Source organism: Achroia grisella, unplaced genomic scaffold (genome assembly GCF_030625045.1).
Source record: "Achroia grisella isolate CSIRO2021 unplaced genomic scaffold, CSIRO_AGI_Agris_v1 utg517, whole genome shotgun sequence".
Taxonomy (NCBI): domain Eukaryota; kingdom Metazoa; phylum Arthropoda; class Insecta; order Lepidoptera; family Pyralidae; genus Achroia; species Achroia grisella.
This window is the reverse complement of record NW_026712910.1, coordinates 483,905-498,337: the sequence shown is the minus strand read 5'-3', so window position 1 is coordinate 498,337 and position 14,433 is coordinate 483,905. Positions and strand designations below refer to the sequence as shown.

General features: G+C 32.2%; 1 protein-coding gene across 6 annotated transcripts in view; it reads right to left on the bottom strand.

Moving 5' to 3' along the window:
• LOC131847281 (uncharacterized) overlaps positions 1 to 14,433 on the bottom strand; it is a 78,012-nt gene that overhangs the window by 18,843 nt on the left and 44,736 nt on the right. The gene's annotated exons all lie outside the window — the stretch shown is intronic.

Sequence of the window (14,433 nt, the reverse complement as noted above, 5' to 3'; positions counted from 1 at the left end):
ATATTTTTTATCGTTTTAATGTAATATATATTATTTAAAACAATGAGTATTTACAAAATTCATACAAAAACACAAAGGATATCATCCACAATCCTGTTTTTAATATCGACTGTGCGTAAAATATGTCTCCCTAAAAGGGCACAAGAGATTCACGCTCTCTTACGGTAGCGCTTTGAAGTTGTCACATTGTGGCTGTAAGTTATAAGCGAACGCGAATTAATTGTGTATTTACAACACTTTTACCACGGCAAATAAATTATTGACTTTTATTTTCATTTGTTCCCATTATCATATAATCAACGTACGGTAGTACACAGTATCTTAAGTAACCGTACATAAATAACATGAACACACATAAAGATTATCATAAACTCAAGAGCATATAACGATTAGTGTGTTAGTAGTATATAAAAACATAATTCGGAATTCACTACAAAACTTTTTGCTTTCCTCATAGAAAACTACAGTAACTGATTATGGTTATTAATTAGAAATATACTCTATATATAATATTGTCAGTTTGTCTACTACACTTTTTTAGTAAAATAAACGACGAATACAATTTTAAGTATATATTTATTAATTTTGTCTTCAAGGCAGTGACTTGGACCGAATTTGGTAACCGACAATGAAGGCTATCAGAAATGGTGCGAGCTGAACCGGTGTCTCCGGTTCTGGTCCGTCGCGTGCTTCAAGTACTAACCTATACGGACAGTGTCTTTTACTTGTTTTTCATACACCGGAGTTGAGGTGACAAATACAAAAATAGATACTTCTTCCCATCCCCTTTTTCATCACAGTCGCAGAGACCGCAACATGGGGTTTTATAATGTAATTGAAACAAGCTAACTTCCCACCTGTTGGTAAGTGATAACCGTCGCCTATAAACATAAACAGCAATACGGACTGTGACACCCGTGATACTCATGTATTGCAATTCCAGAGAACTAAGACGTCTTATCTCTTATCCTATAATTTCACTATCTAATCTAACCCTACAAACGAAACATAGTTTACAAAGCAAGCTACTTAGAATAGGTGAGACTAAGGGACCTACCCAGACGACAGTCTACTTCACACGATTTACGTTTATATCTAAATAATAATATAATTTTTTTGTACACTTTCTTAATAAGTGTTTTAATCGAACGACAACCATTGGTAGTTCAGCCAATCTTTTAAACTACTACGCCAAAAATGCAAATTTAGTAACACACCAATTGATCAATTAGAATTACTGTTCTGTAATACGTTACAATTCAGGGGAGGCTTAGCAAATATAAAACTAAGATAACCGATAAAAAAAACGGAGTTTGTATAGGGAATAGCACTTCGGCTTATTTTTTAAAGACTGTTACCTAACAGAACGAATACCTATTCGTACAAAGATATTTAAAACAAATATCTCGTATGGTTAAGGACTACGTTTTTACTATGTTATGTACTGACTATATCAATGTTAGAGCATTGTTATGTAGGTACCAAAAAAATTCATGGTAGTTTTTTAAACTACTTGTAAAAGTCTTTATTTGCTTTTCAAATCAACAGAACCTCAAAAGTCTGTCCATATTTCCGCAGCCTCAATATTTCAATCTTTCATATAATAAGACAGATTGACAGTTAAACCTTACAAGAAACATATTATACATATACTCCGTACATACATATGTATATATTATGTTATTACAAAACACAAATATAAGTATTTGTTACCTAGGCAAGTACTTACGTCATGTTCATTTTTCTGCCTTTTATTATATGTTATTGTCATGTCGATTACTTGTATTAAATTGTATTCGTTTTTATAGTAATTTTCTTTTAGGTATATTTTTAATCTGTTGTTGTATCAAATAAATAAATATTTTTGCGTACAATACGGTCATATCTTTCGTGGTGTTTCCATTACGTCCCAAATAATGTAAGTAATGATAAGAGTTTATTGTGTAACTAGATATAACGAGATCAGTATGCAATGTTATATACATATACCTATATTATTGTTAACGAGATCTTCAATTGATAGTGAATCTACCCTAAAAGGGTTATCGATATCCGAATTAGATTTTTCTTCATTATCAACCTTGTATGCAATGTTATATACATATACCTATATTATTGAGTGCCAAATATTACTGTAATTATGTAATTATTAAACGATAGTGAATCTACCCTAAAAGGAATATCCGGAATCGTATTTTCCATATGAAGATGAGGATCAGCAGGTTTCTATTAGGATGCAGTGGTAGTCATAGATTATTATCTATTTATAGGAGAAAACAATTGTTTATGATAATTCTACTCTAGACTAGGTTAGTATGACTGGAACACATTCGGTAAACAGGATTTTTATCCCATCAAAATCAATCAAAGTTAAGAGGTAACCAAACTCTCTTTCTCAATTATTATTTAGTATGTATATTAAATTATTTATATTTTAATCGTAACATATTTCCATACATTCATTAAAATTTATGTTTCAACTAAATAGAATAAATATCTCGTATAGTTAAGGTTAATACATATAACCCATCATTTATTTTTATCATAAAAATTGCACTATAACATATAGGATCTCCTATCTCGAGAGCGTAACTAGTATCAAAATTTAGTGTGATCTGCATAAAAATATGATCTAATTAGTTCCAACAATATGATAATACGACCAGCTAAGTCTATAATTAGAATGATTATTAATATGTGAAAAATTGAATAACAATCGATTGATATGACGAGGAGCACGCGGCCTCGGGGCTCGTCTGCTTACGTTTAATAGGGTCGAGCGTTCAATGTCAGACGCCGCGGAACCAAGGCACAGACGAAGGCGATAGCGTTTATTCTGCTTTTATACGATGACCATTACTCTTGTTTGAGATTGCAACAGCATTAGGTATTCATAAAAAAAAAGTTTGTTTTGGAACTTGGAACGCAGGGCGACTCTATTGTTTTTTTATTTTAATATCACATTTGTCTATTTATTTATCTTATCTTTCATCGATTTATTTTTGTCTATATTTTGAAATTTTCTTCCGATATAGCTGTGATGATCCAAAGGGATAGGTAGCAACAGTTGCATTCCATTAAAAATCTGAGAAAGATATTATTTTTACTACTCTAATGCTGTAGGCCGCTGCTGGCTTTTACAGCTTCACCGGACGAGTGCAGATGAAAGGGGGCGAGTGCAGATGGCACTCCAAAACTGCGGAAGGACTTATGGAGCGGCTGAATGCCAACTACCGCCTGACGGATACGACTTTAGGTTGAGGGCACCGCTAGGGGTTCGAACCTCAGCTCAGGCCGTCGTAATTTCAATCCCTGTTAGAATTGGACGGGGATCGATCAAAGTGAAGGAAAGTTGAGTTACATGCTTTCTTTATGAGCCATCGTTCTCTTGGAGAGCCGTGAGTAGCCTGCACTCTTCTAGTAGTAACTCTGGGTATTTTTAGTATGACTATTGTACCACAAAATAATATTATATGAACAATGTTTATGACATTGATGTTGATAAACAACAAGCCATGCACAAGATAATTATCGTTTCAGCCACATTTTTAATGTTGAAACCACGCGTCTGTGTGAGTACAGTATTATAGTCCCAGGAATGAAATCTCAAAAGTAGAAGAATATAATAGTTTCGTAAATACAATTAACTTATTACTTTTCATAATTCTTAAGTATAACACTAATATTGTTTATAGGATTATTTAATATAATTTTATAATATAACATAATGTTAATATTGTTTAATGAATTACCGGGATATATTACATTATTATATACATTTAACACTTACGTGGCTATGTATGCAACAGGTAGGTACCACGCAAATATTTGTATGGTTAGATACACACTTCGCATGCGATTTAGTTTGTTTTGGACGAAATTGCGAATATAGTATTTATGAGTTGTTGTAAACTGTACCTATTCATTGTGTTGTTACTAATTATTATATTTTATGAAATATTATATTTAGAATGTGAAATAGAAAGCACGATTTTATAAACAATACTATTGGAAACCCAATTTGTATAATCTATACCTAAGTCGAAACACAAACATATTTTTCGACTAATTTAACGTCCAGCTCACGTGACAACTTACCAGTGTCCGACAAATTGACACGACCGATCGGGTAACAAATCGTGTTTAGATGCTCTAACATTTCGCTAGTAAAGTTCTATGAATACCGTGCTCTTGCATGTCATCCTCATATTGTTTACTGTAATTGGTCGCGTTATAATATTTGCGTACACTTAGTCAACTGGTATGTGTAAATAACTCAATCCTTTGCACATTTATTGTCTACGTAATATTATTATGTTTAGTCTTATTATACAAGTGCTAATTTTTATTTGCTTTATATTATTATAACCTTTACGATCTACGTATTCAATTTTTATTACATCGGCATGCGTCCATTTCTGCACCGTCATCGCTGGATTTCTGATAAAATATCAGGATGATTAGACAGTACCAACGTGGTATACGTACTTATCAAATAAGTTGTAACTGTTTCTTTTAATTTTTATTTAATAATCACAAAACGCTCAAGAGTTCTTAAGTATTATAGGGAAAAATATCGAGAAAAAACTGGTCTTCTAGAATATTTAGAAGAATCCTGCATATGCAGTTACTCACTATGGACTAGGGACAACTCTTATGGCTATGATGCGCATGCGATATTTTTACCATACTGCAAGATACCATGAATACTGTTTTTTTTTATATATATATCGGTATAAATTTATTTTAATAAGTAAAATTTCGTATCATTATTTTCTTAATTTTCAAAACTATAATGAAATAATATAGATACATAATAAGAACATATTTTCTTAGTCTAATATGCCTTATCTAGCTCTAAGAAAAAAAACCCAACAGATTTGAATTTGCACTGTTTTTAAAAATAATAAAAAAAAGTTGAAGTGACGCGGTCTATATTAATTCATTAAATGCTTGAAGCAGAGACCACGTGTCCATATATTACTTAATAGTTACCTTCTACATAAACGTGGCTATTAACTGAACACGTAGTAAAACCCGTATACACTATTAAATATTTCTGTATTTTGCTGTCAATTATATGTGTTACGGTATGTTTATATATAACAACATATATTACATACTTTTTGCATGTAAAACATAAATAAAAATAAATTTAGTTTCACGAAATAAAGTACAATAAAGATAAGAAATAAGTAGATATAAAATACTGGTTTTGAATAGAAACTTTACAATTTAAAAAAATAATTATCAAAAGCATTTTATTTGTGAATATAGTATAATATAAAGATATAAGATATATATATATATATATATATATGATTTACCATTCTCAAGCCTATAAAAATTGATCATAGTTGTAATTTCTACTTATTAACTAATACATATATTACGAACATTAATATAAACATTTTAATGTCAACATAACAAATTAACCTTCCTGTTTACTTGTCGACAAGAGAATTACAAATACAACTGCTATGCGTAATATCACGTAACAACCTCCCTGCTACTGATAACAATCAATGTCCGGTTATCTCGTTATCTGCGACACAGTGGAAAATTTGACCAAACTGGACAACACGCATTATTACTTCTAATGAGCAATACCAGTTTGGTGCAAAATTGTATAAGAATTCCAAGAAAACAGTTGGTTTCTTTGTATATAGGCTATCACATTAATTGTTATATTGATGTGGTTAAACATATTTGACATATAATTAAGGTAATTCTTGAAAATAGACGACATTGTTGTAAACAGATTTTAATTGGTTGACATAACGTAAAATATGAGCTTAGCTAACACAGTTTGAATCTGAGTAAATTGACAACACGCACTGTGTTGATATAAAAATGTATAAATATATGATACACCAAGTGTTTAGGTTAATTACCGCGGCAAGCATTTTGTTATGTCTAATTTTAAATTTCCTTTTATTCTATTAAATACGATATTGTGTACCAGTATAATCTCAGGACACCTACATTCTGATTAAAATTTGACAATATTTGAAAGGTAAATTATTTCAGATGGACGTAGACTTATCGGCTGTAATTCTGTTTTCAATCAAACAAAATTTCATCGAAATCGATCCAGCTATTTAAGAGGAGTTAGGTGACAAACACACGTACAGAACAATTAAAATATAACATTGAACAGTCTATTTTTAACCTGGACAATCAAACATTCCAGCGAGAAATATATAATATATAAAAATGATCAGGGTAGTAAATAACATTATAAAAAGTAAATAAATTAATAGTAAATAAACGATGTCAATGAATAAATCGTTAATGCCCACGAACAATATGGAAATAGTAATTAATAGTGGGAACAATTGGCGACTCTATTATAGGTGCAACAGACTAATAGGTGCACGTCGAGCAACCTTGTGTTTAAATAAATGCTATTTAGTATGTAGTGTGCCATAATATAAACGAATAGATGAAATCTACAAAAATGTGTCAGTCGTTTGTTATCATAACTAATATTATAAATGAGAAAGCGACTTTGTTACGATATCACACTTTAAAGAATGAATAGACCGCAGTGAAATTTGGTCAAATTTCTTTATAATATCAATACCACTTGGAATGGGGAAGAACATAGAATTTATTCTGGCCCATCATTGCCACGCTGACGAATTCGCATACAGACCCAAAAAAATACCTCTATTATCTAATACATATTATGTTATGTGTATAATGTTATGTATGGTAATGTGGAGTAATGTTCCCATTGCTAGCAATGTACCATGTCAGGTCGACCTCCACGCGGTTTCCCTAGGAAACCATCGTGATACATTCCCGGTGAATTTGTCACGTTGGGCTAACTGATCTGACCTCATGTTCATCTTATCATCCTCCACTGGTGCCCCGCCGGCGTAAACCGTTAGCGCAGGCATGTCCACCATTCCATTATCATCCTTTAAAAAAAAATGTTATGTATGTAAAGTTACTCGTATATTATATACAAATTATCCGGCCTATACAAATTACAATTGTTACTCAAAAGTAAATAATTTTTGATCCATCTAAACTGATGGATAATAATTTCATTATACAATCTAATTGTGGATGATGATGATCGTGATGATGATGACTAATATAGTTAAACAATGAATTTAATTTTGATAAATGACAATGTTAGCACTATAATCTTTTAACACATTAAGTATCTTGGAAAATTATCTATACTGATTTGTATAACTTGTACGTGACGTTTGTGACGTCAGGTTTTTGAAACAGGTATAAATTTCCTAAAAAATTAAAGCGTCAAAAAAAATTATAGGATTGATTCTCATTCACCAAAGTCAATTACGTTATTAATTACATATCAAAATAACCATAAATGTAGTAATATAGATAGAAAACCTTTTCTTACTTGCCTCAGTAAAGTTGGAATAAATATCTGGTAGATATTGCACAAAATTTGTCTCTCAACTGAACCAGCATTCCATGCATCGCAATAAATCAACGCTTCTAGTCTGTATTGAGGACAAGTCCGACCTAAGAAAGGTAAATGCTAGTCGTAAGCGAACTCGACGGAGGCGAGAGGTCGCCCGTTCTAACGTGTCGGCCCCGAAACAAATGCGCACTTATTTGCCAATACTATGATGTTATTATGACTCTATTTATGTGCACGCCTAGTCCCTAAATTAAAGTTTATGTATGCACAAATTTATACTTACATTATAAATACGAATCTTTGTTAGAACGAATGAATGTAAGATTGGATGTTTGTTGATTTCATCAATTATGGACGTTTATAAAACTAATTATCCATCCATTTTCTTAGGATTATAATAATATAATAATAATAATAATCAAAGTTTATGTAAAATAATAAAAAGTTTTTCTCATTGTAACCCACTTCGGTATTCTTATAAAATAAAAAAAAAATCTACTCAACGGATTTGAATGAAATTTGGTTCACATTTAGATTCTCTAGCTATACTGAATTTGAATAAACTATAACTGAATTCAATATGGCGACGTTGGAAGATACAACTAATCTACTACAATGTAAAATTGTAGCGGTTACGTGAAAATCATCTATTGTACACGTCATTTAAAACAATTTTGTAATCGAACTAATTTTATTACGCAATTTGACTCAATTTACACCTAAAGTATAGACGCGTCAATTGATTATCGTAATTTTAATTCTGATCGATGCAAGGTCGTCTCACATTAATGATCAATGTTTTTCCTCGCGCGTTCTGTTCCTCATGACGATAATATTTCCATTTGTGATTCATCACTTATATCTGTGTTAATCATAATATAGTTCAGGGCCTAATTAATGATAGACATTACACCTATAAATTCAACACGACATGAAAAATAGTACTGTGTTCATAAATATCACATTAAAATTAAAACATCTATATATATATATATATATATATATATATATATATATATATATATATATATATATGATTAATTTAAAAGTAAAAGTCTTGAAATATTCGTGGAAGTCCAGGGAAGGTTTCAATGGTGATAAAATATGAAGAAATGCGTACAAAATAGTAAAAACAACAATTATAATATAATTATTTTCCCATACAAACTGCTGATACCGTTCAGAAATTTATTGCGTAACTAAACTTCAAAAAACCTTTGACATGTTTAATTTTGAGGGGGAACGGTGTTCGCGGGGTCAGCTAGTAAATAAATAAAAATAGGTTCAAATTTACTTTTGTAGTCACACAGATAAATAACTAAATCACTAGCCAACTAACTGGACATAATTTAAAACAGTTCAATCGAGTTCGATTACAAAACTACAACGCATTAGTGCATACTATAATATAGGTACTACACGACGGCCTGTATCCGTCCTCGACGGCGGCGCTAGCGCACGTGACCGCGTGCGCGCGCATTCTACGCGCAGTTATGACAACAAAAACATCGCCGTACATAGCACAACGTGTGCTCTTGTATGACATATGTAATTATAACTAGTGCCTACTTCCTATCACATTACTTGGTTCACGTGCCATTAACTCGGCACCGTGAAGAAGCATCGCCATTGATTTCTGTCGTTCATAATGCATTACTATTATTCTCGCACTTACTCTGCACAACAATGTTACTTCTCTGATAATGTAATAGCATTCATACTTTTTTATTTACACGAAAATTGACGTTTAGTTACGTTTACGTCCACGTTTTAGTTATTTTCAACGAGTTCCAGGATATTTCGGCAGTGCTCTACAACTGCCATAACTGAAGAGCAGCGAGTAGATGGTAAATAAACGAAAATAAAAATCGTGGTCGAAACTGTATTACGTGTACGTGAAGATAGTGTGAGTATAGTTTGCCGAAATGAGCAGTGAGCTAATTTCAATAGCACCCACAAAGAATGAAATGTGAAGGAGACGAATATCCATATTTTTATTTATTTCCCCATTGCTCTTCAGTCTACCCTGATAACACTACCGAAATATCAGTAACTTAATAGTAATAAATAAAATGTGGTAATCCCTTGATTTTCTCATTCACGTTCAATTATCATTTACTAAATTAAAATGATAGTCATTTTTCTTCAACGTGGGGTAGGTCGCTTGTTTGTTCATAACTTCAAAATGCAATTAGATATTGTTTTCATATAACTTATGTAATGTACTTACTGATATAAGAATAGCCAATTTTTCGTATATTGTAGCCAACTATTCCAATGCTGGCAAAACCACGAAAGGATTTATGGAACGACTGAAGGCCAACTCCTGATTAACGAATACGACTTTAGTTTTAGGGGACTTCTAGGTGTTCGGACTTTGCCTCAGGTTATCGTAATTTGGTTCCTGTTGTAATGATACAGGGAATCAAAAGGAAAGGCATAAAAGTGCTAATCATGTCAAGCTAAGACATTAAATGGTAACGGCGTCAGTGGAGTGTCAGTTCTTTGTATGGTGACAGCTCTGGTGGTCTAGCGATTAAGCATAGCACTTTACTTCTGATGGTGGGGAGTTCGATTCCTCGCATGGTGTAAAAATTTATGATTATGATTGTTTGCATTGATATGGGCGTTTTAAATGTATCTAATTAAAAAACGTAACACAAGCTCTGCTTAGCTTGTAGTAAATGGCACTGTGTGAATTGTCCAGTATTATTGTTACATAATATTTTTCAATTATAATAGGACACAGAATTACATGTTGCAATCTAGAACAAGCAAATCAAGGCCGTGAAAAAACAGTGACTGTGTTAGCGTGTGTCCGTTATATGTCCTTCGCTTAATCAGGTCTTAATAAAAACAAAAAATATATACACCGGATAAAAATAGTGATGAGTCCAGAGGGCACACTAACCCCGCGAATGGCCTTATGGATCGACTGAATTCATGCCTGGATACGACTTGAGAGCACACCTAGGGGTTCGAACCTCAGCCCAGTAAGTAATTTTGAAACCCATAATAATGGGACAGAGAATGATAGAAGGGCGACAAAATGTTCGACAATTGTTTGTATGTATTTATGTAGTTTACATTTCACATACTTAATGAAATTATAGCTGACAAACCTGTCAATGAGTGTCGGGTCACACCGCCTCTGGTCATATATCCTGCAAAACCTTTCCGGGTTCATCCTCGATACTAATGATAATAATTAATAGCTACTCTGTATGTGTATAATGTAATTGTTTGACTGAAAGGTAATATTCAGGGTCGTACATATATACATAATAAAAAAAAGGTGTCGGGTCATCATGTATGATGCGTCGGGCGATCGGGTGGCAGTCGCTCGCTCGTATATGGCAAGGTCGGCGGGTGCGCCTGCGCGGCGTCGCTGCGGCCGCATCGCACGCGACATCCGCGCAATCACTTTCACCGTTCGTCTTACCAAATGCAACGTAGACATAAACACACTAGAAGAAATACAGTCTATCGTCAACTTCATCAGTTTTATTACTTGTCTATAATAAATTTGTGACACATTTTTGTACAAAAATGTCAACAGGTTGATACAACCCCAGATATTAGTGCTACCACGGACCACATCCACTTATTAAGAAGAGTATTAAATCTATTTGTATTATAAATACATAAAACGTGAGACAAACAAGATACAACTTTGTAAATTTTGTAAGTGGTAGTAAAACAAATCTAAATGGTCAATGTCAAAAATAAACATAATGTATTTCAATATAATATATTTTTTAAATACGCTAATTATCTTATCATTTAAGTAGAGTCTGAACTTAGATGATGTTTGTTTAAAATTAGAGCATAATTTGGAGCCACAAACATAGCTTTATATTAGAGCAATATCAAAAGCAAGATGAATAATCTTGCTCTAATAAAATAATAACAAGGCATAATATGGCGATATTAGAATATTAGGAAATAAGTGACGGTTAATTAATAGAGTGAAGACCGATATGATGAAGGAAGTTTAAAAAGAAATTGGTATAAGGTATTGAATATACAAGCAACATTGGATATATTTCACTTGAAAACCTACGTAAATGGAATGCGATAATTATTACGAGTTATTTTGCGATAACACACGCGTACCTACAAACGAATACACCATACAAACACGTCACGTAAATTGGTAAGTTAATTCGGATCAAATAATAGGCTATCAACACATTCACAGGAAAGCAACAGTCAACAAATTGCGTTTTCAATTAAAAGCCATTATGTTGATAATGATCGACTATTTAACCGCCTGACCACCGCGGTAACAGTATGCTACATTTTTTTCTTGATAGGTATATATTAATATTACCCTTCAATCAATATCGTTAACCTTTAGTCTTAAAGAGTATACTAATCCGACAGTCACATATAGAATACTTATAAAACTGAACGTCTGAACTGAACCGAAGAAACAATGTAGAAATCTTAAAATAAATTTTGAACCAATAAATTTGTAATTAAATTGATCGATTGCCTGCGAAGTTTATACGAAAAGTAATTCAAATTTTCAACTCAATTCCTTGGAAATTCAATCCCTTCGTTCATTTTTATAAAAAAAAATGTTGATGCCAAATACTACGCCTGACTATGTAAGTAAGTTTATTATGTTATGACCTCAATCTAATTTCCGGCGTTTCTTCTAATCGTATATCAGACTATTTTATTTCCCCACTTTGGTTTATTTATGTGTGCGTTCTATTAATTTATAGCTTTGTTGCATCCCGATTTATATTTCGCGTCTAGAAATTTCTAATTCTATGTAACTGCTCGATTCGCACTAAGTAGATACAGCTTCCTCTTCACAATGCGCTAAATTCGCCTCAGCTGTCGCAACTTAACTAAGCTCACGTAACTGCCCCTACAAATTACAATCGCGACATACATATATTAACACTTACCGTTTACAAAAATAAATCGATATTATATCTACATATATCGTATTTTCAAATGTGTAAACATAATTATAAACATAATAAGCAAGTGCTTATCTCTTTGACCTTCTTTATTTATAGGAATTTTTAAAAAACAGGTCGTCTGAATGATCTGCGTACAGCCAAAACTCCTCAATAAAGGAACAGAATTTATAAAAAGTATTTTTCATTCTGTAAGTACTTTGAGTATTTAAAAGAAATTCACCAAAAATTGCAAGTACAATTACAACGTGGGCGAAACAACAAGATATGTGTACAAAATGAATAAAAATTAATATAAAAAAAATATTCGTATGTAATTGTTTTTTTTAAATACCGCATCACAAACTCTATAAAAACCGCAGCTCTATTAATCCTTTACACACTCACATTGAAGACCTTACATTCTGATAAATCTATAATCTTACACATCAGTAATAAAAAAAAAACGACTACTAGTAATAATACTACACACTTAATTCTTATTAAATCAATACATACCTACAACTCAATAACACATTTAAGTAACTTTCAACAAAATCTAACAAATTATACGTCAACATTTTGACAGAACATATATTACCTACATCAGAAACTAAATAAGAAACAATTTCCGCTTGGTGATGCCTGGGGCTAATCTCCCCACGAGGGACCTACCGCATGGCTACGCTACTATGGACACTGTCAAACATAAAGTAATATGTCAATGGTTTGACAACGCAATGATATTATATCAGATTGTAGTGTCACTAAAATAGCAATTACAATAGCTTATTTCCAATATATTTTTATACACTCTGTATGTATGGTACAGAATTCACGGTTCGGCCACAACGGCCTTGAAACATAACTTTAACTCGACAAAGAAATTAGCAATAATCAAATGCTAACACGTGCGAAATAAACCATCATAAATTTATAACGCAACAATAAAATAAAATTTAAACTTTTCAAAATCGGAATAAAGTGTCTAATCGATTGAATTCTATCTACACGCATCGTTATCGTGATGGTTAAGTTGCATAATGTTCCGATTTACGTTGAGCAGACGCAATAATTTACAATATACTGCAATCACATCCTTGTAAACTTTATGCTGTTACAATAGAACTGAAAATAGTGTGTAAAATTCTTATTATTCATGTGGATCACCGTACAGTGAGCGTGGAAAAATCACAGAAGTGGCGTGTGCACATAAAATTAACCGATAACAAAAGACGTTAAAAACAAACTTGTAAAACGTACACGCGTAACATTCAACCGCTAATAACTTAACTATAGCGACGGATAAATGTCGATATGTTTATAATCCAAACAAACACTGCGAAAATATATAGACGAAACTCTATAGATAAATTGCTACAATGCTTCTCGGCATTTGACCGACGACAAATTAATTTGACCATCCTCATTGTCGTTTCTTTGATGTGCACCGCACACCTTGGAACTATGAGTCATATAGTCACATACCTGGGCCCAAATATTTCCAAACATACAAATGACCTCATACGGTCACATTCAATTTTTAAGAACTAAACACATTACTAAGCTAATAAAGAATATCGTCTTTGTTTATTCCTTTTTGTATAACAATATAAACCGATCTTTTGTGACAGAATTATTTCTGCATATCACAACAATTGAAGAATTATTGACTAACTGATACGAATACGTACTTTGTATGAAATGGAATCATGACGTTAGGTACATATTCTATTCAATGTTGTTTATAGTTTTAACATTTGTAAATTCATTTTGAATATCTGCAGATAAAGTAAACAACCGATCTTTTATAGTCTCTTGTTATTAAAAATAAAAAAACATTACCAGATCTCCTTAGGAGATAATAGCTGTTAAAGTTAAGCAATGTGCTGGAAGAGACTATTCTGTAACAAGAAACAAGTAGATTACCTACTGCAATTATTGGTTATAGGCATAAAATTAAAGCAGGGAAAACATTTTAAGATAATTTCCTCTATTATCAGTGTTATCCAATAATAATTGGTGCAGAATTTATAACCATGCACACATTACGAAGACATTACCAAAGGTAGGTTGTAAAAATTCGTCTGCATTGGTCTTGAAGCTTGA